This window comes from Vanacampus margaritifer, chromosome 11 (assembly GCF_051991255.1).
Source record: "Vanacampus margaritifer isolate UIUO_Vmar chromosome 11, RoL_Vmar_1.0, whole genome shotgun sequence".
Classification (NCBI taxonomy): Eukaryota; Metazoa; Chordata; class Actinopteri; order Syngnathiformes; family Syngnathidae; genus Vanacampus; species Vanacampus margaritifer.
Genome location: NC_135442.1, coordinates 14,468,454 through 14,474,730, shown reverse-complemented (window position 1 = coordinate 14,474,730; position 6,277 = coordinate 14,468,454). Strand labels below are relative to the sequence as shown.

Sequence of the window (6,277 nt, the reverse complement as noted above, 5' to 3'; positions counted from 1 at the left end):
AGAAATGTGTGTAGGCTACAAAGATTTTGAATTGACATATTGTGTCCAGTTCCTCCTCTGACCAAGAAATGGGAAGGGGGCGTGCTTGGGGATTAGAAAGGGCGTTTTAACTGTTATTTAGTACTTATTACAATTGTTGTTTTTCTTCTCTAGGCTGTTGGGTGAAACTGCTTACTTCAGCAATAAAATACAGAAAGTACACCTGATTCAGGTCTGTGCAGCGGGGGTGACGTCATCGTTACGGCAACGACGGCAGTTAATCACCACGATAAAAGTCAAGGTCGCCATGTCCGTAAATGTTTGGAATTTGAAATCTGTCCTCATCATTCTCACCCTGTTCGGCTTCATCTTACTCCTGCGCAACATAATCCCTGTGGAGGTAAGAGAACTTTGTTTAAAAAAAAAAAAAAGAAGTTTTATTTTATTTTGCATGCTGAAGTTGTAGGCTACTCGTACGTTTCGTGTATACCTTGGCAGAATGTGTTAGGCGTGTACTTTATTTTCTGTAGAGAAAGTATGAGTGATAAACAAAACATGTATTCTATTTTAATTGAATTCCAAATAAATTACAAGGCATTTTGGAATACTGTAGCTCGGGATATAGATCAGGCGGTCATAGCCTGAATGCACAAATAAGTAGCTCAACAGAACATTATTTTGTCAACATGACAGCTTTCTTATTCACGATTAAAAGATAAAATAAGTAAGTGTTGAATAGGCCTGTATTTACAATATTTATTTGTGCAAATTCCCACAGTGTGTTTTTGTTCTATACCCTTGGTGGAACAAAATATTATTTAATATATGTAGTATATTGTTATATTATAGTTTGTTTGTTTGTATGTACAGTATACTGAATATGAAGATGTATGAGGTGAGATTTTTTTTTATAAACTTTTTTTGGCGGGTTCTGTTCTCACCTGCACAATTTTCCCCAATTTTACTGGTCATGTTATTATATTGTTTTGTTGTCTATATTCAAAATAAATAAATACAAAAATAGTATATTTTTATTGATTTATTTAAAATGATTCCTTTGAGCTTCCAGGGATCCGAAAAACCCTACATTAAAAGGCCATACTGTCAATATTTCAGTCACATAGACATCTTAATATCATATTATACACAATATAATTCCAATGAAATTGGGATGTTATGTCAAACATAAAGAAAAACAGAATACAATGATTGGCAAATCATTTTTTACCTATAATTCCTCTCATTTTAAATTTGTTGCCTGCAACACGTTAAAAAAGAAAAGAAAAGACAGGTGCGACAAATTTTAAAAAAGCACATGTTTAGAGCATTCCACAGTTGAACAAGTTAATTGAAAACAGGTGAATGTCATGACTGGATATCAAATCAGCATTCCCGAAAGGGTCAGTTATTCACAAGCGAGGATGAGGCGTGAACAGATAAACCATTTGTTTTGTGAAATCTTACCTTTTCGCTTTGCAGTGAATGGCATTTAAACAAGTTATCTTAACAGCAACCCTTCCCACCAAACAGAGCAGGGAACAAAAAAATGTCATCGGTGATGGACGTACTTGTAAAACTGGATTACTGCTCGGCTGTCAAGTGATGTTTTCGTGAAGAATATAGTGCCATTTGCATGCGTGTTGGTTTACATATGTCATCAACATTCTGTTGCGCTTCTTCATTCCCTCTTCTGGCTGTAAACTGGCTCACAACTGTGGGAGGTGGGACTCACACACATACAAACATACACACCCATACACGTGTAAATCTTAACCACATTTTGATTAATTGCCCAGCCATACGTCACACATGAGAAAGTCCGCCACTCTGCAGTGTGCACAGTTAATAAACAAAACAGCATATGTAACTATATATGCTTGACATGTGATCTCTTCAGAGTTGGAAGTACCACACAGTGTCACCACCGTACAAGGTCCAGAACCGGAACCAATCTTCAAATCCATTTAAAAACCTCCCAACATTTCCCCACAAGCGCACCTTCTGTCCTCATCTGTACCAGCCACTGTCCCCTGAAGAAGAGCTTGAGGAACGCAACCTGTTGGACTCCCATCGCCTGGCCCCGGCCGCCCTCTGGCTCCGAACCACTCAACCTGTCCCAGACGAGTGACCCGGCCCACAGCCTGTTCACCATCGTAACCTCCCAAAACAACCACAGTTGGTACGTGGGCGACCAGCTGGAAGTGCAGATCCACCTGCACGACTTCAAAAGGCCAACCCAAGCGCTACGGCGGCGATTTGCTGTTGGCTCGGTTGCACTCCCCAAAATACAAAGCGGGCGTGGCCGGGGAGGTGCTGGACCACAAGAACGGACTTTATTCCGCTCGATTCCCGCTTCTGTGGGAGGGCTCTGCTCAGGTCGAGGTCATGATGGTACACTCGAACGAGGCCATCGCCGTGCTGCAGCGACTGAGGGAGAAACGGCCCGATCGAGTGTACTTCTCCAGCATCTTTCACCAAGGAGAGCAGTCTGAGAAGATGGGGTGCAACCTGTGCCTGCCGCAAGACAAGGGGCCACTGTGTAACTACACGGACCTTCACACTGGTGATGCTTGGTATTGCTACAAGCCCAAAATGCTCAGCTGTGACACCAGAAACAACCACTTCATGGAAAGCCCCCTCAAAAACATCATCACCAACAAGGAGGCTTTGCTCTTTCAGAAGTTTGTACACTCAATAAATATTTGACATAAGCTGTTCCAAAGGTAATCCAAACAGAACAAGCTGTTGACCCAAAAATCACATTTAGGTTATTGTAAGTGTCATCTCTAAAGTACTTCTAAACAGCACTTGGTTTCATAACCGAAAATCTGAAACAAAACAATCTAGTATTTCTATTTCTGTTTTATGACTTCCTAGTGTCATCGAAGGAGGATTTGGCTGGTACCATTGCAATACACTCTGAAAACAGTTGGGTCAAAAGTAACCCAATTATGGATAAACAATGGACCGATCCACTTAATGGGTCAATTTGACCCAACTTTCTAGGTTGTTTTATACAAAATGACCTATATTTTTGACCCAAGTAAATGATCTGACCAATATTTATGAGTTGTTTTACACTGAAAGACCCATTTCTTGACTCAAAGTTGGGTCAAATCGGCCCAAGTTGAGGATCGGTCCATTTTTGACCCATAGCTGAGTTATATTTGGCCCAACTGTTTTTAAAGTGTTCCATCCATTTTCTACCGCTTATCCGGGGTCGGGTCACGGAGGCAGTAGCACTGATGGATGGGATTTAGGTTTTAGGATTGTGGCTGGTACCGTTGGAATAGCTCACTCTCTTTGTACAAATATCATTGTAGTATCTAATTGTTGTTAATTCTGTTGTAATCCACTTTTTGACATCAGAGGCGTGAACCTTAAATATCCCATCCATGCTTCCACATCGGACACCATCGTCGTGCTGCCTTCAAAGAAAGGTACTGTTGACCTACAGAATTATAACTCTCACTTTTGGGGGATGGCGATTAGTCACCACATTGTGTCCGCCATCAATGTAGAAAATGGCAGTAAAATACCGGATCCCGTGAAGCTGGCAACATCTGGATACTACTACCAGGATATTTGGAGGCCGTTGGGTGGCGTGACCGAGCGCCAGGTTGATGGGCTGTCCATCACTCAGTGCTTGGCCAACAAGTTGGTCTACTTGTACGGCGACTCCACCATGCGCCAGTGGTTCGAGTACCTCGTCACTGTTCTTCCAGGTGAGTGTGTCTTAATGGCTGAATGGTGGACAGTGGTGGGAAACAAAAGTGTAAACATAGAAATGAATTGAATCAGCCCCTGGTCAATAAAAAAAATTACAATATCTGAAATGTACTTGAGCACAAACTTAGAAATAGGGATGAGAATTGATAAGAATTTTGTGATTCTGCTTCCATTATTGATGCTGTTTATGTATCTGATTCCTTGCTGATTTCCTTATTGATTCACATTTGGTGAGGGAATCAAATAATACAAATGTTTTTTTCCCCTAATAAATCCCAAATCAAATAACTTACAGAATTGTCAGTGATAAGCTGGTAAACCCTATCATTCTTCTTTGCTGATTTTCTCTGGAGGTGCTTGTCCTTTAAATGCTTGCCTGGACCTCTTCGTCATTCCACCTATCAAACCATCCACCTTATTGTTCCATATTTGTATTGGCATATAGGCACAAAAACGGCATCATTCCACAACATAATCATTTCCAGAATTATGTGAAATGACATTGTTACATGTTAAAGTCGCTACAGGTTTACACATCGCTACAGTATAAAGTGTTGCCTTTTTACATTTCCTAATTATTATGAAAAATCACGATTTTAAAAACATGATTGGTGTGGTGTCTTCACATCCAATGAAAATAATTATTTATTAATAAAGAGGCATAATTATTATAGGTAATTTGAGCACATTTGTTATTTCACAAGTGTGTTTCAAACCCTTTGTATTAATCCCAAGAAGTAGCTCTCGTTTTCAAAAAGGTTGTTGACCTGCACGACATACTGTGCCACAAGAATCAGACATCTGAGCTTTCCTGCTTTACATAATCAATACAGCTCACAATTCCACATTTTTTATTTGCTATTTTATCCTTTTACCTATTTTAAAATAATATATGAATAGTATTTTCATTAACACAGTGTCATTATTTACATTGATTTATTTATTAACTTTTCCTTTACACCAGGCCCGGACTGGGCCATCTGGAGGCCCGGGACAATTCCCGGTGGGCCGCCCTATAGTTTGGGCCACAAATCATTTTAAAATCATGCTGGAAGCAGCCCAAACATTCGTTTTGAAATCAAGAATATTCCCATCATCTTAAATTGACTGTGTCATTGACTGTGTCATTGACTGTGTCATTGACTGTGTCATTGACTGTGTCATTGACTGTGTCATTGTCAATCAACTGTAACTCCAATGCTCCTTACATAGGCCATTATGTTGTAACACAGACTGCCTGCCTTTGTTACTAAGGGTGTCACTGAGTTACATTAATTTAATACCAAAAGTAGCAAAACTTTAATTCACAAATATAAACAATATAACTATATTGAACCTTGTCTGTACAATAATAACACATAAAAGAGGCAAAACACAATCACAAGTGTTACTGAGGGGAATGGGAGATGATTTTTGAACAAACAAATAATTAATTAAAAATGGTGTGCATTAGTTATTTCCTTTGTATGGATTGTATCAAAAATGTACTGTCAATGCTCAATAAATATTTTATTTAAGAAATAAATGAAGTTTGGTTTATCTGTAAGCAGTTGATGATGATAGTGATTACACCCTATCAACTGAGACTATAAAATTGTTTTTCAAGACTGTTGGGGTTTGTTGTGTAGTGTTTCCTTGAAATAATGCCATAATATTTTATGTTTTTAGTGCATATAGTAGAAGTGGTACGTCAAGTCACTATATTAAAGAGGTATTTACATGTATGTGACTCTGGATGAGTGACACAGTTATTACACTTTTGGCAGTGTTTGTGATGACGTCCAAATGTCTTGTTAAAGATGCTGAACCGCCACTTGATCTTGACCAGTAGTTTCCTCTCATGTAGCTTTATTTTCTTCTGCTCTGCAGGAATGAAGGAATTCAAACAGGAGAGTACAATAAAGGTGGGGCCCTTCATGGCGCTGGACAGCACCCACAACATTCTGCTCAAGTACCACTTCCACGGCCCGCCCATCGTCTCCAAGGCCAATGCTGTGGCACACAAGATACGCTACATCGCCAACGAGCTGGACGGCCTGACCGGCGGTCCCAACACGGTTGTGGCGCTCAGCCTCTGGGCTCACTTCAGTCCGTTCCCTGTGGAGGTGTACATACACCGCCTCCGGCATATCCGCAAGGCGGTGGTGCGACTGCTGAACCGGGCCCCAGGGACGGCGGTTGTGGTCCGCACGCCCAACCCTAGGGCACTGGATCAGGAGCTCAGCCTGATCTTCAGCGACTGGTTTGCGCTGCAACTGGACGTCGTGCTGCGTGCCATGTTCAAGGATCTCAACGTTATGCTGGTGGACGCCTGGCAGATGTGCGTGGCGCACCAACAGCCTCACAACGTCCACCCACCTCGGGTCATTGTCAGAAATATGGTAGACATGATGTTGTCCCACGTTTGTCGTGATGGGACCACGACCGATGCATGATCGTATCTGTGGATGTGTCTTTGTGAGTGATGTCGCAATTTCTGCCAAGTGTCTGTAATCAATAATGTTTTTAAAGTCTTATCGTCATGACTGGGACCTGTTAACATTTTACTATTTCATTTTATATTTTACCT

The 6,277-nt window shown here is 40.8% G+C and overlaps 1 pseudogene; it reads left to right on the top strand.

Moving 5' to 3' along the window:
- The first annotated feature begins 242 nt into the window (after positions 1 to 242).
- On the top strand, positions 243 to 6,277 carry LOC144059992 (NXPE family member 3-like; annotated as a pseudogene).